The sequence below is a fragment of the Somniosus microcephalus genome, chromosome 28 (assembly GCF_052327205.1).
Source record: "Somniosus microcephalus isolate GS21.2 chromosome 28, FLI_Smic_1.0, whole genome shotgun sequence".
NCBI lineage: Eukaryota > Metazoa > Chordata > Chondrichthyes > Squaliformes > Somniosidae > Somniosus > Somniosus microcephalus.
The window spans coordinates 23,490,796-23,512,651 of record NC_141014.1 but is presented as its reverse complement, the minus strand read 5'-3'; positions in this window follow the sequence as shown (position 1 = coordinate 23,512,651).

Here is a 21,856-nt window from a genome sequence, read left to right as displayed (position 1 = left end):
AGACTCCTCTATAATTACTGCAATCGGACTTGTCACCTTTCTTGAAGATGGTCACGATTATGGCGTCTCTGAGATCCCCTGGCATGCTCTCCTCCTTCCAAATAAGAGAAATGAGTTCATGTATTTGTTCCAATAGTGCTTCTCCACCATGTTTTAGCGCCTCGGCGGGGATTCCATCTGTTCCTGAGGCCTTGTTGTTCTTCAGTTGTCAGGTAGCCTTTTCAACCTCATGCCGGGCTGGGGTTGTGCTGAGATGGTGGTGGGTAGCATGCTGTGGGATGGAGTTGAGGACACTCACGTCGAAGACAGAGTCTCGGTTAAGGAGATCTTCGAAGTGCTCCTTCCAGCGGGCACTGACTGCCTCTCTGTCCTTGATGAGTACCTCTCCTTTCTTGGCCCGCAGTGAGGTAGGTGCTTGGGCTGTAGGTGGTCTTGACTGCGCTAAAGAATCCACGCACGTCGTGGTTGTCGGCTAGCTGCTGGATCTCCTGCGCTTTCTCCACCTACCATCTGTTCTTTAGGTTGCGAGTTTTTTGTTGGACCTCGGCCTTCAGGCGTCTGTGGAGCTGCTTTCTTGCTCTCGAGTTCTGTTGCTGTTTCCAGATCAGGAATGCCTTGCGCTTGTGGCTTATTAGCTCCTGGATCTCCTGGTTGTTCTCGTCTTGTTGTTTCCTGGTCGAGTGACCGAGCGTCTCTTCACAGGTGCTGATTATGGAGGCCTTGAGTGCAGACCAGGCGCTGTTGACACACTGTGTCTCTGAATCACTGGGAGTCGTCAGGTTGGTTCTGACGCGCAGGCTGAATAGAGCTTTCTTGCAGGGTCTTTGAGCGCTCCAGCGTTGATTTTCCTGCAGCATTGCTTCTGTTGCTGCCGCTGTTTTGGGGCTACGTTGATGGGGATGACAGAATGGATTAGGTGGTGGTCTGTGCAGCAGTCGTCAGCTCCTGTCATGGCGCGGGTGATGTGGATGTTCTTGCGGTCCCTTGCTCGGACGATGACTTCATCATCGATTCCTTCATTATGTGGAGGTCCATGGTGCCCACGTCTTTGGTAGGAGAAGAGATACCTTACAAGACTGGGCAAACCCCAGCAGTGCTGCTGACCTCACTGAGGAGCACCTATCTGCAGAGGACAGCCTCAGGGTGGAAGGACGAGCACCTATCTGCTGTTCCACGTCCGCCACCTCCACAATGCAAGAAAAGTGCGCCGTCCAACTTTGGCACATTGTGAGAGTATGTGCAAAAGGGCAGTGGCTGCATGCAGTGCTTGAAAAGGCAGCTCCCAAAGGTGTGATTATCTCCAACTTATAATTGGTCCATGTTTGATGGGTCCCACTAAAATAAGTGTGCAAAAGTTGGGAGTGCAGTTACATTCTGTTTCCCCCTTCTTCGAATTGCAGTAAGGTAGGAGGGACCAGGGCGATTAAGTTGACTTAGATGGAGACCTCCCTCCATGTAACTGGATGGTGAGCTTCAGTCCTGAACAGAACATCCCTCCTTTGGTGCTCCTCTTGCAGCAGGACCTCCAACTCTTGTATATGAAAGGGAGCAGTGTTGCCCACATGTGCCCACTGTAGTTCAACTAGTCCACTTTTCCCATCACCGCCACAGTTTCTCCTTTAATGCTGAACTGCAGCCCTTTAAGAGCTGCTGTGCCACTGGATGTCACACTTTCCAGCCTAGTGAACTGCAGACCAAACTCTCTGGGTAGGGTTATTGTTGCCAGAAACCTGCTCAAATTAAAGGGAGAGACTTTTCACTACATTTGGCATGATCTTACCCCTGCGTTTTCAGCAGAGGCTGCCCAGTGCTGTGAGCAAGCACAATCCCATTGAACTCTGAAAATCGGGGTCAATAACTGTAGTTCCTGGTCACTGAGTGAAAGGCTGTAAAATTCTGTGGAATTCTGCTTGCTGAGGTGAGGAATGTCAAGATTGGGAAATAAGGCAGTGGGGTAGATCCAAGAGCAAATTTGGTGAGTCTGTGCGCCCAGAGGAACAACAACAACTTGCATTTATATAGTGCCTTTAATGTATTAAAATGTCCCAAGGTGCTTCATGGGAGCACAGACTGAAAGTGGACATGGAGCCAAGGAAGGAGACATTAGGACAGGTGACCAAATGCTTGGTCAAAGAGGTAGGTTTAAAGCAGCGTATTAAAGGAGTGGAGAGAGGTGGAGAGGTTTAGGGAGAGAATTCCAGAGCTTAGGGCCTCAGCAGCTGGAGGCACAACCACTAATGGAGTGGCGAAGGAAGTCAGGGATACGCAATAGGCAGAGTTGGAGGAATGCTGAGTTCTCAGAGGGTTGTGGGGCTGGAGGAGGTTACAGAGACAAGGAGGGGTGAGGCCATGGTGGGATTTGAACACAAGGATGAGAATTTTAAAATCAAGGCGTTGATGGACTGGGAGCCAATGTAGGTCAGTGCCTCACTAGATTATGGAGAATCAGAGCTATGGGGCTGGATTTTCATTGAAGAGTCGGGTAGGAGGCGGGACTACAACTTTTGGGGTTGTAGTCCCGCCTCCATTGAGTTCTAGCCAACCCACGCGATTTTGACTTGATTGACCTTGTTGAGCCGGCCCAGCGGGCTCAGCAGGCCAATTCAGGGCCACCCAGCAACAGGTGACGTCACAGATTGAAATTTCATCTGTCAAGATCTTTTGACAGATGAAATATCAGCGTTTCACAGCTGTTTGAAGCTGTCAAACACTGACAATCTGTACTCCAGGTTAATTCTTTCCTCTCAGGATGATTTAGAGATCTCCCCGGAGCAGAAAGCAGAGGCTGCAGATTTTGACAGCTGGCGGCCATTCTGCTTTCTGTGCCGGTGAGATGAGGGACTCCTGAAACCTGAAGGAAGGAAGGCTGTAAAGGTAAGTAAAGGTTAGTAGAACTTCTTTAAACACTTTACACAGACCAAACACACTTACCTCTGCACTTATGCACCCATCACTCACCTGAACACCGGACATCTCGACCCCTCCAAGCCCTTCATCCCGACGGCCCGCCTCACTAACTTGGCGTGGTTTGGCGCCGTCAGGAAGCCCACATTTCAACAATATAAATCGGGATTAGGCTAAAAACTGCCTGTTAACTACCTGTTAACAGGCAGTTAATTGGCACTAATCCCCTTCCCGCCTCGGGGAGGCGGGTCCCAGTGCGGGTTGCGTACCTGCCTCCTTTGAAACTGGCATGGAGACAGGTTGGGGGCGGGATGGGGTCGGGACCCCCGATTTTGGGATTTTAAACCCCCACATGCCTCCAATCCCGACTCCATGGCCCAATGAAAATCCAGCCCATGGTGTATAGCCCTATCTCCGACTAGAGGTCCCATCTAATAAGTATCCTCTCCAGGAGCACTGCCTCACCCAGTACTGTGCCTTAGCCTTAGCATCAGCCTCAGAAGAGAACACCATCCCCACCAGTGTGATATCTCCACTTCAGCCCTGATTTCTGAATGAGATCAACAATTTAGAGCCAATTAATAGGCAATCGTGGAGACGACACGTGCAGTGATCACATGCGCATCAAGAGCTAGGATGGGACAGCCAAACACGTGTCACTTAAACCCTCGCTACCAGTAGATGTGCCATCCAATCAGTCTGGCCTGGATTTGAACCCAGAGCTGAACGGGCAGTGTGCTAACCCACTGCTCTTCTCCAATGCCCATGCGCACGGTATAAATTTGATGTGTGGCAGGTCTGTGATTTGATGTCCGTGCTATAATGGAAGCTCAAACCCAATCAGAACAAGGTTCGCAGATTATGGAGGTCTGTGTCTTTAAGAGCAGTTTGATATTTTCCTTTGGGAGTCAATTAAATAGTTGCAACCTGTAGCTATTTTTGGTGTAAGTATCAGCCGTGGTTCAGTGGGTAGCACTTTCGCTCTCTGAGTCAGAATATTGTGGGTTCAAGTCCCACTCCAGACAACTGAGCACACAAATCTAGGCTGACACTCTATTACGGTACTGAGGGAGTGCTTTGGGATGAGATGTCCCATCTGCTCTCTCAGGTGGACGCAAAAAATCCCATGGCACTATTTTGAAGAAGAGCAAGTGAGTGATCCCTGGTACCCTGGCCAATATTTATCCCACAATCAACATCACTAAAACAGATTATCTGGTCAGTAGCACGTTGCTGCTTGTGGGAGCTTGCTGTGTGCAAATTGGCTGCCGCGTTTCCTACATTACAACAGTGACTACACTTCAAAAAGTACTTCATTGGCTGTAAAGCACTTTGGGATGGCCAGTGGTTACGAAAGGCGCTAAATAAATGCAAGTCTTTCTTTAATTAGGAGGCCAATGGAAGCGTGGAGAACATTATGGATAGCTGCCACTGCTGGATTTAACGTAGGTCACATCTGGATAGAACCAGCCCTGAGTTACAGGGGCTGACTTCCCTCCTCTTAGCTCCACGTGGACATCAGTTTCTGGGGCATCAGGATGAGGACAAAGGGGCGGACACATTGGGTCTCCGCCCCCTTTGTGTTTGACGTTCCTTGGAGCTTTCTGGTGTATCCACCAGAAATAGGCGAGAGCATTTTATGTAAATGATGTGGTCGTTGGTGTCATAATACAACAACGTGCATTTATATAGAATGTAATGAAATGTCCCAAGGTGCTTGTTAGAAATTAGGGGTACCTAAAATGTATATGGTTATGCAAATAAAATTCAGACGTGAATAATACTGTGTTTAGATGATTGTATTAGAGCTTGAGATAAAATGTCTTCAGCCTAGTATTAGAGTAGCTGGATAGATGCTTAAAATTTGCTTATGTTTTTAATTCCCTGTAGATGTTATAACATTCCGTACAGTGGCAGTCACATATGACCTTGCTTCCCAGGCTAGCTGTCTGTTGTTTGTGTGCTAGGAAGGCTGCTGACTGTATCTTTAATTTGGCCAACCAAGGCCCAACGCCTATGTTTCTCCCATTACCGCTAATAACCATATTATAGAATCATAGAATGGTTACAGCACAGAATGAAGCCATTCGGCCCGTCGAGCCCATGCCAGCTCTATGCAAGAGCACTTCAGCTAGTCCCAGTCCACTGCTCTTTCCCCTAGCCCTGCAAATGTTTTTCCTTCAGGTACTTATCCAATTCCCTTTTGAGAGCCACAATTGAATCTGCCTCCACCACCCTTTCAGGCAGTGCATTCCAGATCTTAACCATTCGCTGTGTAAAATAGTTTTTCCTCATGTATAATGCTAAGTTAGGATTTTGACTCTATTTAACAAAACTGTTTTGCTAAAATGCGTAAGTTAACCAGTGTGTGAGAATAGAATAGAGGGTATATTTGAGAATTTAATGATTCATTCCATGGAACAATAGTCTGATAATGGAATGAAATAGTTAGTTTGCACAGCTAAGCTGCATGAACAGCTTTGAACATAAATAACTGATAACAAACAGCTACGAACATCTGAAGGCCGAGAATGGTATGTCTGACTCGAAACTTGGGAGGACAGGGCTGGATGAGATAGCCCTCAGCATATTCTACCCCATGTCCACCCCTAAAAAAGATTATAAAAGAAAGACTTGAAAAGCCTCCAGCGCAGACGGTGGAGTGAAGAGCTCCTGAGAGTGGACCTATGCTGACTTCAGTCTGACATTCTTGGGCAGTTCAAGAAGAGAGAGAGAGAAGAAGAGCTGTTCGAGCACGCCAGTCGTCTGTCCGATCGGGGCCGGTACTCGCTGCTTGTCACGGTTGTAAGTTTTTGCTGTATAACTAGTGTGTTATATTCCGCCTTAAACACAATAAATGCACCATATTGGTTGCAGTTGGTCCTGATTATTCGAACGACTAGAGATAAGCTAATCTCTACAAATTGGCGAGTCAGGCATAGTTTTCTCTTGGAGACATTTGTGTCCTTGCCTATGAACTTTTTAAGAAAACTGAATTTGATAGTCTGGCCACTACCCAAGACATCGGGGCCATGCAGTGGAAGATGAGCAAAGATCGCCAGACAATCTTTTGATAAGATCACCTGAAAGCCCAAGATTGGCTTGTATCGGATGGCACGTGTGGCATGATATTGAGATACCAGTGTGTGAGTGTGCAGACGTGATTTGTTACGTATAAAACAATGCGGAAATGCATGGTGAATTTACACTGAAGAACGGATCTCAGACATGCTCAGTTACTTGACAACAGCAAGACATGAAATGGTTAATGTGGCTCAGGAGAGTGAGACAACTTTTAAAGCACTGACACATGCTCCATCGAGAAACTATCTAATTAATGAAACAATCAGAACAGAGTTAAACACACTGGTGCCTGTCAGAAGGATTGACATTTAAATAAAAAATGAGATAGAATTTGGATTGGGACAATTGAAGGCTAGGGAGAAATAAATTTAAGTCCATGATTTGTTGATTAGATGTTAAACTGTAGCTTTCTTTACAATGTCTGTTTTCTTGGTTCACATCATTATCGCTTGAAATGTATGTACTTAGTCGATGTGCTAATGATTGTAAGACTGAATTATAACTGTGACTGTAATAATTGTGTTTTGTAGGTTACAGAGTGTGGGAAAAGCCAGTACGAATCCAGTATGAGGTGGTTTTGGTGGTGCCTCCTGTGCGAAGCCTCGGGACTGTCAGGTACACTAACTAACGCGAGTAAGGTGAACACAGTGGGATTGGGAACCAAAAGTGGTGGGAGACGGAGTGAGTAGGAAAGAGGAGACAAGCTCCTATGCGATCTCTAGTCTGAACACCGGGGAGGAATTCTTCCTTGGGCTGTGCATTGTTACCAGGTCTGTGGTGACAACTTGATTGAGGAAGGAACCGGTATGTGTGTAAAATGATCAGGGAAAAGGAACCTACTGTGTCACTACTACCGCAACTAACATGCTTTGCGGGTCTAACAGGATCAATAGCCCCAGTTTCTGCTTCCAACACATCTACCCGCAACCATCAACCAACACGTTTTATTCAATATCAAAACCGATGCTCAAGTGAAACTGACAGAAAATGAGACAGTTAAGTATGAGCTGCACAATTATGTGGCACAATTCAGTTATGACATTCCCCTGTTGCCTGAGGGCTTCAGTGAGCTCGTGATATGACTGAACTCCTCCCTAAAGCATTTTAATGTTTTGGAGCAAGACAACTCGAGAATAAATATTGAAATTGACAGCATAGGGGATGATATCGGGCTCAATATATCAGCACACCTTTGGGTTCATATTATTTCACACGCTCTTGTAGTATTCCAGCTTGTAATGGTAGTGTATTTGATGTATGTAACCCACTTAGTAAAAACTATGTTAAGGAGGCTCGATTCTGGAAGGGGTTTAAATAGAATAATAAAGAAAAACTTTCTCCACTGGCACCTATGACTAACCAGCACAAACAAATTAATTGAGCACACCGAACGGGAAGATCTGAGACGAAGTAGAGGAGACCCTAGGCGGGGTAAGATCAGGACAGATAGAAGAAACAGAGGATAACCCAGGCGGGGCAGAATTGGAACATCGGAACATTGAATTGAATTTGAGTGAGGGGCCGGAGGAATGCACCTCCTCCTCAAGTGTGTGGACTGTGAGAATACTGGGAAATTCTCCACTTCTCCACTTCACATTCACTGACTAACTAACCTGAAATAGATACACCGATTGAACCGTCGAACCAATAATCTAGAGCTGGCACGGTTGGTAGAGGGTCGAAAATGTGAGTTTTCTCCCACTCAAGGTGGGGAATCTGTTAGAAATGAGGGGTACCTAAAATCTATATGGTTACACGAATGAAATTGTGGCGCGAATAATACTGCGTTTAGATGATTGTATTAGAGCTTGAGATAAAGGGCTGGATTTTAATTCAGGGGCGGGTTGGGGTCGTGTAATCCGCATTTCGTGTTATCCACACGAATGTACATCGATGTAGGAGATTGATACGAATTTAACTTAATTGCCCAATTGAGTTCCAACGTGTGGGAACCCATGGCAAATGAGTTTATCCAGTCTGAAAATCGCCTCCGATGATGTCATCATTGCTGCTGCATTTAAGGTCTTCTGCAGACTGCCCACCTTTTGGCCTTTGGTGTGGGAGGGACCTGGAGGCACCATGAGTAGCGGAAGAGCTACGTCTGCTCCCAGATTCGAAGATGTGGCCCTGCAGGCATTAGTTGATGGAGCTAGAGCACATAAGGAGGTGCTCTTCCCTTCTACAGGGAGGAAGAAGCTTCCCCAGCAGACCAATGCCATGTGGATACAGGTGGCAGAGGAGGTCAACTCCTTAGCAATGTCCCACAGAACCTGGATACAGTGTAGGAAGAGATTTCATGACCTTCAGCACACTGGAAAAGTGAGTATGATTTTCCCATCACCCTCAATCTGATCCCCATTGCCTCTCCTCACCAGCACTCAGCTTTAGCAATCTCTTCCTCCACATCCCACTTGACACTGACATCCATGCACCCTTACCCATTCCCTTTCTCTCTATGGTCACATTCACCTAACTATTCGGCTATGCAGCCCTCACACTCCCTATCACTGTGATGCTATGCAGACAACTGACAACACACAGGGGGGGCCCTTGGTCTTGCCACCTCACTCCATCTTTGTCTCCTTCTAGGTATCTATGCTATGGAATCTCTACACTCACTCTTTCATTCTCACTCAACTGCCACTTGTCTCCCTCATTGCAGGAAAAGAGAGCTCACAATAAAAGAGAAAGAGCGAGGACAGGAGGAGGGACACCCTCACTAGCCCACCTCACCCCCTGGGAGGAGGCGGTCCTGGAAATCGTTGGAGTTGAGGAAGATGCGCAAGTGGGGGACGGACAGACGGGTGCAACACAGCAAGTTGGTGACAGAATAGTTTACCATTTCTTTCATTGACATTGCATGAGTCGCTGATAATGATTCTGAAGCTCTAACAGATGGACTTATGAGCATCTGCAATATGCAATGTGCATGTAACCTTGGCATCACATCTCTGACTCTTTCCTTTACTCCCCCACAGGACCATCGCAAGCAGCCGTCCCCACTAGCCAGGAGGAACAGCCTGAGCAGCCAGACTCCTGAGAGGAAGCTGCAACCTCTGAGGGTGCAACGTCAGCAGAATTCAGCGCACCCAGCACCAGCGCAGACACTTGCACCTCGGTGAGACCTTCGGGACATAGAGTAGTGTTGTCACCTGGTGTATCACAGCTCACAAGTCAGAATCAGCAGATTGTGGAGACAGGGACAGCAGTGGAGAGTCCTAGTCGGAGGGCGCAGGACTCTGCCAGCTCGGCTCAGCTACATGTTGACCCTCTGCCTCTGGGTCCATCCATAAGATCAGCGATGCTGGAACTCCAGAAACAGATGCAGGAGTCTCTGGCAGGTTTTGTCTCCAGGGTCGCTGCGAGTGTGGAGAGAATGGAGGAGTCCATCGCGAACATGAGCAGAGCCTTTGTGGAGTCATTGGCGCATGAACACATCACCACGGAAAGGATGGCAACCTCCGTCGAAAGGATGAGAGGATGGCTGCGGCCATGGAGGAGATAAGTCGCCAGAGTGCAGAAAACATGGTGAGTGTTCAGAATAGAATGACATCTCTGGAGGAGCGATGGTCATCTATTGAACAGAGAAACCAGACCTTCATGGAAGTCCTTCTGAGTAGGACTGCCAGTGCAGATACGGGTCCCCATGGCCCCCCTGGTGTGCAGCAAGGTGCTCTCAAGCCACTTGCAGGCGCTGAGGGGGACCTGACCCATGAGAGGGACATTGGTGGCAGACATCAAGGAAGTGGGGGCTCCTCTCCAAGCGCTCACACTTCCATGCTACTGCAGAGCCCTCGGTCAGAGCCCCACCAGAGTCCACATCCAACTGAGATCGGCGTCTCAACCCCTGCACAGCTGCAGGAGCAGCAGACTGTTGACGAGCCCTCACAGGCTCGCAAGCCCAGAGGATGCCCGCCAAAGTTGTCGAGACAGGAGCAGCAGGAAAGTGAGCAAGGGGCCTCCACATCTGCTGAAGCCACAGGGGAAGCACCACGTAGGAGCACGCGTAAGAGAAAGATTCTGCACAAATAGTCACAAGGGTAGTCACTTGGGTGAAATTTGATGTATTGTTAGAAAAAGCCATCAGATTAATAATGTTAATAAAAATTCTGATGGCCACTGCTGTAGTTGTGACATGTGTCATTTTGCGAATGGAACTTTCACATTGAGGGCTTAGGATTACTTGCAATTGTCAGTATGCTGGTCAAATAGCTAGGAACCCGCAAGGTCTTGGCCATTGTCGATGCTCAGGTAAGAAGCTGTGAGGCAAAAGTGCTTGATCGGCTAGGCTAAGCAAATCTGGCCAAGATGAGTGCGTTCCTTGCATCCCGGGCAGCAATGTTCTCGCGTAATGCTGCCGCTGGTTGATGGGCCTCTGCAGGATGCTCGTTTTTGCTTTCCTCCTCCTTCTCCTCCTCATCCTCATCCTCCTCCTCCTCCTCCTCCTCCTCATCATCAACTGAGTAGGATATGTGAGGAGCCACTTGGTCCTCAGGAATCTGCAAGCCATGACGCTGTGCCATGTTGTGAAGTGCATAGCAAACCACGACGATTCTGGAGACCCTGGCTGCTGAGTACTGCAGGGTTCCACCGGATCTATCCAGGCATCTGAAGCGCATCTTCAGCAAACTGATGGTTTGCTCGATTATGGTTCTGGTGGACATGTGGCTGGAGTTGTAGCTCTCCTCAGCTTCGTTGGATGGGCTCCTCAACGCTGTCATTAGCTACGTCTTCAGGGCCTTGTCTCCAAGTAGCCATCCGTTAAGTTGGTCTGGTGGACTGAATAGCGGAGGCACACTAGACTGGCACAGTATGAAGGAGTCATGGCAACTGCCAGGGTACTTGGCACAAACATGCAATATTTCCTTCTTGTGGTCACACACCAGCTGAACGTTAAGGGCGTGGAAGCCCTTGCGGTTGACAAAAATACCTGGATTGCGATGGGGTACCTTAAGGGCCACATGTGTGCAGTCAATGACGCCCTGCACCCTTGGAAAGCCTGCCAGATTAGCTAACCCAACTGCTCACACCGTGACACTAGCTTGATCTTTGGTGAAATGGATGTGATTGTGCACGATGGCAAAGAGGGCATCGGTTACCTGTGTGCGGCCGTCTGGGACATGCCGCTGATGTCTGCTGCTGATCCCTGGAATGAGCCTGAGGCAAAAAAGTTGAGTGCGGTGGTGACTTTGACAGCCACTGGTAAGGCTTGTCCACCTGGTCCTCTGGGCTGCAGGTATTGTTGCAGCATTGTGCAGATGTCACTCACTACCTCTCGTGAAAGTCGGAGCCGTCTTTGGCACTGCTGCTCACTCATGTTGAGGTAGCTGACCCTGTGTCTGTAGACCCTGTTTGGGGGGCATCTCCTGCATCGACGGGCTTCCATGCGCTGGCCCCTTCTGGCCTGTGCAGCTTCAGGTGGGTGAGCAGCAGCCTGGCGCTCCTGTTGCTGCTGCTGCTGTTGGTGCTGCTGTTGTTCCTGGTTCTGCTGGTTCCGCGGCTGGTACTCGAGCTCATCTAATGCCCAGAAGGGAAGGAAATAAATGGCTCCCATGCTTCTGGTGTATGCCTCAGTTGAGGAAGCGCTCAGTGAAGGTGGCAAGAGGGGTTTCCCAGGAGGTCACCCTGGAGATGGGTGTCAGGCTCCAAACTTCCACAGCTGTGGTTATGCCTTCTAAAAGTTCCCCCAGACCTGAGACAACAAAGTCCTGCCAACTGCAAATGATGGCTGATCAAATGTCCTCTTTAATGGTTGACCTGCAGCTGATAGTCAGCAATCTAATTGTGCTCCCGCCAGGTTTCACCGGCATGTTTCACACCAGGCGTGTTTCACGTGGGAAAAGGGTTAAAATGGCAAAGGCCTTTCAAAATGGCATTATAGAGGCAATTTAGTGCTTGTTAAGGGCCTTAATGGCCTATCCCGCCTCTTGGAGGCGGGACGGAGACGGGACCATTAGACATGAATGAATTAAAATTGCTCGGAGGCGGGATGGAGGCGGGGATGGTCCCGCCCGCCAGTTTTCGCGATTTTAACCCCCACACGCCTCCAATCCTGCCTCCACGACTCAATGAAAATCCTTCCCAAAGTGTCTCATACTAGTATTAGAGTGTGTTATATTCCATCTTAAACTCTGACTAAACACAATAAATCCACCATATTGGTTGCAGTCGATCCTGATTATTTGAAAGGCTGGAGATAAACTAATCTCTACAGCTTCCCGTGTTATTTTCTGAGACGCTGCCTGGCATCCACCAAAGAAGGAGATCGCCCAAGGAACCTGGACATTAGTGTCAGCCGTGTCTCCTTGGTAGCAGTCAGAAGGTCTCCTACCTCCCACCTTGACAGCAAACACTTACCTCCACCACCTTGTGGTGTATGTGCCTTTAAGAGCCCCTGTGCACTGTAATGCCGGTAGTGGCCACTCGGGCTATATAAACCTGTATAGTGTCTTGTATCTTTCAGTTCACCTCCAGACTTTGTTCAATAAACACCTGTTAAACCAACTCCTGCATTCCGTGTCTCCATTAACACACGGATACAACACACCTAGAAGGACAAGGGCAGCAGGTGCATGGGAACACCATCACCTTCAAGTTCCCCACCAAATCAGACCCACCATCCTGACCTGGAGATATATCGCCGTTTCTTCATCGTTGCTGGGTCAAAATCCTGGAACTTCCTACAGCACTGTGGGAGTACCTTCACCACACGGACTGCAGCGGTTCAAGAAGAAGGCTCACCACCACCTTCTCAAGGGCAATTACATATGGGCAATTAATGCTGGCCTTGCCCATATCCCGAGAATGAATAACAATAAGCAGCCAGGAACAACCAAGGTGAAATCAGGTATTTGCATAAAGTGCATTCCCTGATTTATACTGGAGCACTGGGGGAAGGAAGGCAATGTTGTAGGGTTTGTGTTTTGAGATGCTGAGCATGTTGTGAAAGAAATCATTACATGGTGTCAGAAGTGCTAAAATAAAAAACTGGTGATTGAAATTGTTGTGGAAGAATTAACACCATCGAACAATATCAACTTGTGCGTGGAAACCCAGCACAGAACTGGAAGTTTTAGCAAAGGAGGGTTAATTTTAGCTATGAGGAAAGATTGGATAGGCTGAGGTTGTTTTCTTTGGAACAGAGAAGGCCGAGGGGAGATTTAATTGAGGTGTATAAAATTATGAGGGGCCTAGATAGAGTGGATAGGAAGGACCTATTTCCCTGAGCACAAAAGTCTAGGCTGACACTACAGTGCAGTACTGAGGGCGTGCTGCACTGTTGGAGGTGCCATCTTTTGGATGAAACGTTAAACCGAGGCCCCGTTTGCTCTCTCAGGTGGACGTAAAGGATCCCATGGCACTATTTCGAAGAGGAGCAGGGGAGTTCTCCCTGGTGTCCTGACGAAGGAGCAGCGCTCCGAAAGCTTGTGATTTCAAATAAAGCTGTTGGACTATAACCTGGTCCACCCCAGTCCAACACCAGCATCTCCACACCACAGCAAAACTAAAACAGATTATCTGGTCATTATCACATTGCTGTTTGTGGGAGCTTGCTGTGTGCAAATTGGCTGCCGTGTTTCCTACATTACAACAGTGACTACACTTCAGAAATTACTTCATTGGCTGTAAAGCGCTTTGAGACATCTGGTGGTTGTGAAAGGCGCTATATAAATGCAAGTCTTTCTTTCTTAGCAGAGAGGTTAATAACCAGGGGGCATAGATTTAAAATAATTGGTAGAAGGATTAGAGGGGAGTTGAAGATAAGAACATAAGAAGTAAGAGCAGGAGTAGGCCATACAGCCCCTTGAGCCTGCTCCGCCATTCAATAAGATCATGGCTGATCATCGACCTCAACTCCACTTTCCCACCCGACCTCCATATCCCTCGATTCCCCTAGAGTCCAAAAATCTATCTATCTCAGCCTTGAATATACTCAAAGACTCAGCAGTCACAGCCCTCTGGGCAGAGAATTCCAAAGATTCACAACCCTCTGAGTGAAGAAATTCCTCCCATCTCGGTCTTAAATGGCCTACCCCTTATCCTAAGACTATGCCCCCTAGTTCTAGACACTCCAGCCAGGGGGAAACAACCTCTCAGCATCTACCCTGTCAATCCCATTCAAAATCTTGTATGTTTCAATGAGATCACCTCTCATTCTTCTAAACTCCAGAGAGTATCGGCCCATTCTACACAATCTCTCATCATAGCCCTCTCATCCCAGGAATCAATCTAGTGAACCTTCGTTGCAAATCCTCCAAGGCAAATATATCCTTCCTTAGATAAGGAGACCAGAACTGTGCACAGTACTCCAGGTGTGGTCTCACCAAGGCCCTGTACAATTGTAGCAAGACTTCCTTACTCTTATACTCCAACCCCCTTGCAATAAAGGAGAACTTTTTTCACCCAGAGGGTGGTGGGGGCCTGGAACGTACTGCCTGAAAGGGTGGTGGAGGCAGAAACCCTCATAGCATTTAAGAAGGACTTGGATATGCACTTGAAGTGCTGTAGCCTACAGGGCGACGGACCAAGAGCTGGAAAGTGGGATTAGGCTGGATAGCTCTTTTTCAGCCGGCGGGGACACGATGGGTCGAATGGCCTCCTTCTGTGCCGTAAATTTCTATGATTCTATGAATTATGAGTTATCTACAGGCGTTGCCGATAAGAAAGGGTTAAAAGATGCAACAATCCTTCCTATGATTGGCATTGAAGCCATTAACACCTTAGTCAGTAACTAAAGGAAAAAATAGGCAGCTAAAAAGATTTGACATTTTCCCCAGATAAAGGAAATACTCTACCTTTATATACAGAGATATATATTCAATTGAAGAAATGAAGAGCCGCGAACAGATTGATCACAGTGTTATGCTTTTGAAGAATCTTTCAGAGAGTTATTACTGATACATGATAGAATCGTGTTTGGAATCAGAAACAATCGTGTGAGAGAGACAGAGAGAGAGAGAGAGACAGAAACTGCTATGAGAGCCAGACCTTAACCTTAGGGATGCTGTAATATAAGAGAATTGCACCAAGAATTACCTTAAGTCTCGCTTCAAAATGGAGTCAGTAGTCAGACTGAATGCTGGGAAAGGAAAGGGCTTATGCTAATTAAACATTGAAGACTTATACAAACAAAAGATTCCTTATCAGGGATAGAAGACAAGCCTTTAAGACCACAGACCTGGAGACAGGTTGTTAAGCGGGAAATAAAACTGTCCTGCCTTTTCTGGACCCTTTTTTTTCATTCGTTGATGGGATGTGGGCATCGCTGGCAAAGCCAGCATTTATTGCCCATCCCTAATTGCCCACGAGAAGGTGGTGGTGAGCCGCCTTCTTGAACCGTTGCAGTCTGTGTGGTGAAGGTGCTCCCACAGTGCTGTTAGGGAGGGAGGGATTTCCAGGATTTTGACCCAGCGATGATGAAGGAATGGCAATATATTTCCAAGTCAGGATGGAAAGACCTGACTAAACGATGACCTGGCTTGTCTAGGTGTTGGTGCCTCACTGATTTGGAGGTCATCAGGGATACCAACTGTGTGAGGTGATTGACACCAGAAGGGTTGAACGCTTCTTACACGTCACTCAAATTGGTCAGTCGAATTGAGGAAATTAATGATATACAAGATATTGGCGCGTTATTTCCGATCGGCTTCCTGCGTGCGGATGCCTCCTATCGGAAAAAAATCTATCAAATTACCTGAGGGCTCCTGAGGTGCATACACTTCCGCTCCTGGGCCTCTCCAAACTTGAAATGCGCAGGGCCCACGTATCCCAGAGGCACAGGCAGTTCGCAATCGTCCCTGGGATCATGTGGGCCATGGCGAGCCAATAGCAGAAAGAAATCTCCCTTCATACCTTTGACAGATAGAGCTGTCAAATATGTGGTGTATGTAACCTGTTCCACCTTAAGAGAACTTAAGCCTGTTCCACCTTAAGAGATGTACTACTTTCTCTGGCTGCTGTATACGTAATACCGGTGGTGACCACACCGGTATATAAGCACTGTGTAGTAATATTGTATTCAGTATAGTCCCGACCTCCAACCAGTAAAGACCTGTTCAATTTACTCTTGTAGTCTGTGTAGTAATTATCACTATAACACACAGACTTAACAGTGACGACGAGTCCGATTCTTACCCTGCGGCAGTTATTTCCACGGCGGCTTCGTCCACAGACAGGACGTCGAAGAGAGGTTTCCACCCTCATCACCCTACTGGAAGACACGTCGAGCGGCAGGCATCGAGAAACCGGAGTGCAGAAGACATCCTGACCTCGAAGCCTCCATCAGCGACTGTCAGCTTTCTTCTTTCTACCTCGGTGGTGGGTAAGCCGGGCAGCGACGCGACAGAAAGTCAACCGCGTTGGCTGTACAGACGGGGCTGGGAAGACGGAGGAATAAGGGCGGTGAGATCGATCGCGACCGGAGATAAGGGCCGCATTCGGGCTAAAAGGTGCAGCGTCTGGGGAAACTGAAGGCGCGAGAGCTGCGGTGAAGCGGAGACAGCGTCGGGGGATGGTTCAAGACCGCCAAGCGCGGGAAAACCGCCATTTTGTGGGCGGAGGACGACGACAAGAGCGGGAAGCCGCCATCTTGGATAACATAAAAATACAATAAATTGCAATGATGCCTAAACATGGGAACATTAATACCTTTGATAGTGACATTGAAGATTGGGCCATGTATGTAGAACGCATACAAAATTATTGTAAGGCAAATAAAATTCCTGATGCAGATAAAGCACTAACATTATTAAATTTAATGGGTGCGAAGACATACGGGCAATTGAAACACCTGTTATCACCAGATGAACCGGCGGATAAGACGTTCGATGAGATTGTTACTGTCCTGAAAAATCATCTAAACCCCACGCCGCTGATGCTAGCGGAACGATTTAAATTTTACGACAGAAGGCAGCTGCAGAATGAAAGCAATGCTGAATATTTGATGAAATTACGTAAGCTAGCAAAATATTGTCAGTTTGGAATGGGACTGACAGAGGCACTACGAGATAAATTTGTGTGTGGTTTATTTAAACAGGATACACAAAAGCGACTGCTCGAGGAGAATGAGCTGACGCTTGAGAAGGCAGTCACTATGGCAGCAGCACACAAAGCCGCAGCGAGAGGCACGGCAGTAATGCAGCTACAGTCACCGGAACTCGGTACAAACAAATTGGGTTTGAGTTCTGTCAAATGTTATCGTTGTGGAAAGACAACACACGATCAGAACCAGTGTTGGTTTAAAAACCAAGAATGCAGAATGTGTGGCAGGCTTGGCCACATAGCTAAAGTATGCCGGTCAGGAAAGAAGACCAGCAACAAAAAGTCACCGCAAGGAAAATACGCAAAGGTACACAAGGTGACAAAGAACAGTTTGACCGAACAGAAGTCAGATTCAGACGCTAGCAGTAATGAACTGGATAGCTTAAGAGTACACAACGTTGGTAAGGATGCAGATCTCCAGACAATTTGGGTCACTCTTCAGATAGCAGGAGTCCAAGTAAAAATGGAATTGGACACTGGATCGGCATTGACGGTCATGAATAAGAAAGATTACAGAAGGTTATTCCAACATATTCCCCTACAGGATACGGAGATTATATTGAAAACATACATGGGGCAAAGAGTGTACCCCATCGGAAAAATAGAGGTAGAAGTGGTCCACAAGGGCGAAGAAAGCCAAGTAATGGACTTATATGTGCTACCTGAAGGAGGTCCACCACTACTAGGACGGGAGTGGATTAGGAAAATGAATATGGACTGGCACTCCTTGAAGGCACTAACGGTAGATTCCGGGGAAATAGATGTCAAACCTAAACGATTGTCCAGAATATTGGATGAGGCTAAAGAGGTGTTCCAGCAGGGACTGGGAACACTGAGAGGAATTACGGCAAACATCAAGATTGATGAACATGCACAACCAAAATTTTTTAAAGCCAGACCGGTACCCTATGCATTACGACCTACTGTTGAAGCGGAACTGGAAGCACTAGAACGTTCAGGTGTACTGTCTAAGGTAGATTGGAGTGAGTGGGCTACGCCCATTGTTCCCGTTATGAAACGTCCTGCGAGCAACAAGCCAGGAGATCCAGGGAAGGTTCGCATCTGTGGAGATTTCAAAATCACCGTTAATCCGGTGCTTCACACGGTGCAGTATCCACTTCCACGGATTGAGGATATTTTCGCTTCATTGTCTGGCGGGAAACACTTCACCAAGATAGACCTGGCGCAGGCGTACTTGCAGATGGAGGTTGAGGAAGAGTCACGCCAATACCTCACGATCAACACGCATCGAGGGTTGTACCGGTACAATAGGCTGGTTTTTGGAGTGGCATCGGCTCCAGCAATTTGGCAGAGGGCCATGGAGCAGGTATTACAGGGAATTCCAGGCACACAATGTTACCTGGACGATATTCTGATCACAGGTGATGGTGATGAACAACATCTCGCAAACTTGGAACTGGTGCTCAACAGACTGAAAGAGTATGGACTTAGAGTAAATCGGCAGAAATGTGAGTTCTTCCAGAAGCGGATCTCGTACTGTGGCCATGTCATTGACCGGGAGGGGCTTCATAAGTCTCCTGACAAGATTGAGGCAGTTGTAAAGGCTCCCGCTCCGGAGAATGTCTCTCAGTTGAGGTCGTTTCTAGGATTAATTAACTATTACCATAAATTTCTGCCAAATCTATCCACGGTACTGCACCCATTAAACGCTCTTTTACAGAAAGGGGTACCATGGGAATGGGGTGAAAACTGTAAGAAGGCATTTTGCAAAAGCAAAGAATTGACCACCTCAGAGGAAGTGTTGGCTCACTTCAACCCGACACTGCCTATTCGGTTGGCTTGTGATACTTCTCCATATGGTATTGGGGCAGTACTCTCACACAAGTTGCCAAATGGCACGGAAAGGCCAGTCGCGTTTGCATCCAGATCATTGACCTCCGCTGAGCGCAACTATGCGCAGATCGATAGGGAGGCTCTTAGCCTTGTATGGGGAGTGAAGAAGTTTAATCATTACCTGCAGGGCCAAAAATTCACACTTCTGACAGACCATCAACCGTTGGTATCCATTTTTAACCCTAAGAAGGGTGTTTCGGTGATGACAGCGCAGCGTCTCCAGAGATGGTCTCTTTTCCTAGGGGCACATCAATATCAAATAGAATTCAAAGGTACGAAACAGCATGGCAATGCTGATGGGCTGTCGCGCCTGCCACTACCTGAAGAAGAAGACACGACGAAAGTTGACCCTGTTGAGTTATTTCATTCGACCATCATCGAGTGTTTACCAGTCACCAATGCAAGTATTGAAAGAGAAACCAGGAACGACCCGACACTGTCCAGAGTCTACGAGGTGACAGTGAACGGATGGCCAACACGGGGTGATCCTCTGTTACCGGCATTTTCGGCAAGGCGAGACCAGCTGTCCGTCTGCCATGGTACCTTGATGTACGGGACAAGAGTGATTATTCCTCCCAAGTTAAGGGAAAGAGTTTTAAACGAACTGCATGAAGATCATCTGGGGGGAGTTAAAATGAAAAGTCTTGCTAGGGCTTATATATGGTGGCCGGGTATTGACCAACAGACTGAGGAGTTAACGAAAAGCTGCGCTGGGTGCCAAAAAGTGCAAAATGCACCTCCGATAGCACCGCTACACCCATGGGAATGGCCTTCAGCCCCATGGCAATGCGTACACATTGACTTTGCTGGTCCATTCATGGACTCCATGTTCCTAATCGCGGTGGACGCACATTCCAAATGGCCAGAAGTCATCAAGATGAATACCACTACTTCAGAAAAGACAATTGCGGTGTTAAGAACAATATTCGCAAGGAACGGATTGCCAGAACAGATCTGTTCGGACAACGGACCACAGTTTGTATCGGAAGAATTCCGACAATTCTTAAAGAAGAATGGAGTAAAACATTATACCTCTGCCCCATATCATCCGGCGACAAACGGGTTGGCTGAAAGATTTGTCCAGACATTCAAAAAGGCAATTAAGGCCATGAACGATGATCAGATTCCGCTGCAACACAAGGTCGACAAGTTCCTGATGTCATATCGAAACGCCAATCATGCAGTGACTAACCAAAGTCCTGCCATGATGTTTTATAACAGGAGGTTGCGGTCCAAGTTGGACTTGTTAAAACCAAATGTGCGGAGGGAAGTGGAAAACAAACAGTTTCGGCATATTAACAAGACCACTCGAACTTTCGACGTAGGACAACCAGTGTTGGCAAGGGGCTATGGAAACGAAAAATGGCAGTCCGGAACAATTCGGGCCAGACAAGGACCTCTGATGTACACAGTAGATATTGGTCATAATGTGATAAGGCGTCATGCGGATCAACTGGTAGAGTCGAGAGCAAGGGTCGAACCCATGGTTGTGACAGAGACAACTGTGGAAGACGTTAATGAACCTGAAGCATCTACCTCGGCAGGGAATGTACTTGATGATGATGACACCCAATACATTGGAAACCAAATAGAGGAGGCACCTCAACAACAAGAATCAGAGACTACTGAGAGGCGTTATCCAAGCCGCATCAGAAAGCCTCCTGAGAGACTGAACCTTTGAACTGTTATACCTGAAGTTATATATGTATATATGTTATTATGTTATGTTAAATGGGGATATGACTGTTAAGCTAAAAAGGGAGGATTGTGGTGTATGTAACCTGTTCCACCTTAAGAGAACTTAAGCCTGTTCCACCTTAAGAGATGCACTACTTTCTCTGGCTGCTGTATACGTAATACCGGTGGTGACCACACCGGTATATAAGCACTGTGTAGTAATATTGTATTCAGTATAGTCCCGACCTCCAACCAGTAAAGACCTGTTCAATTTACTCTTGTAGTCTGTGTAGTAATTATCACTATAACACACAGACTTAACAAAATATATGAATGGAGGTCAGCCCAAAAACACAGTAAAACATTAAATAAATTTTTAAAAATCAAGTTTTTAAAATGAGTTAAAATTACAATAGATTAACTATTTTAAACAAAAATTTAATTTTTTGAAACAAATAATTAAAGTTTTTTATGGGGCTAAAAATAAACTTACCTTTTTTAAAGTATTTTAAAATTATAAATGAGTGAAAACATTTAAAAAAAAACTTTTTTCAACTCTTATGCTGGTAAAAGCAGGCGTTTGGTAAAAGCAGGCCTTACGCCTGCTTTTACCAGGCATAAGATTTCTAAGGGTTTTCTGCGGGCGGAGGTTCTGCGGAAAGCGGAACTCTCCACCCGCGGAGGCCCTTCTCCCGGGCAGGTGTCTGATCTGTCAAGAGCGTTCTTGACAGATTGGAAATACCGGTTTTCAGCACATGTGCTTGGCATGCCTGAAACCGGCATTTCCGATGTTCCTATAGGTGTGTACACAGCCCGTACACACCCGCAGGCATCGGAATATATGGGCCAATGTTTTGGCACTAAAACGCAGCCTTTAGTCCTCAGTTCTCAGTTCAGTTCAGGTTTTTGTAGTAGAAGGTGTATTCTTTATGCTAACTATGATCCTAAGGTTAGTAAATAATTGTTGGGTCATGACTTTGTCGCCTGACCTCTTTGATAATTGGCAAGGAAGGATTAATTAATTAATTCAGTAGCTTGCATGGAGCCTGGTGGAAGGTTGATAGCGTAAATGCTACTCGTTTAGTCAGGTCAAGGTCACACACAGGTTCAGAAAAGGCAGGAACATCTTTATTTCCCCCTTAATAAGCCATCTTCAGGCCTGTGGTCTTAAAGACTTGTCTTCTATCCCTGATAAGGAATCTTTTGTTTGTTTAAGCCTTCATTATTTAATTAGCATAAGCCCTTTCCTTTCCCAGCATTCAGTCTGACTACTGACTCCATTTTGAAGATAGATTTA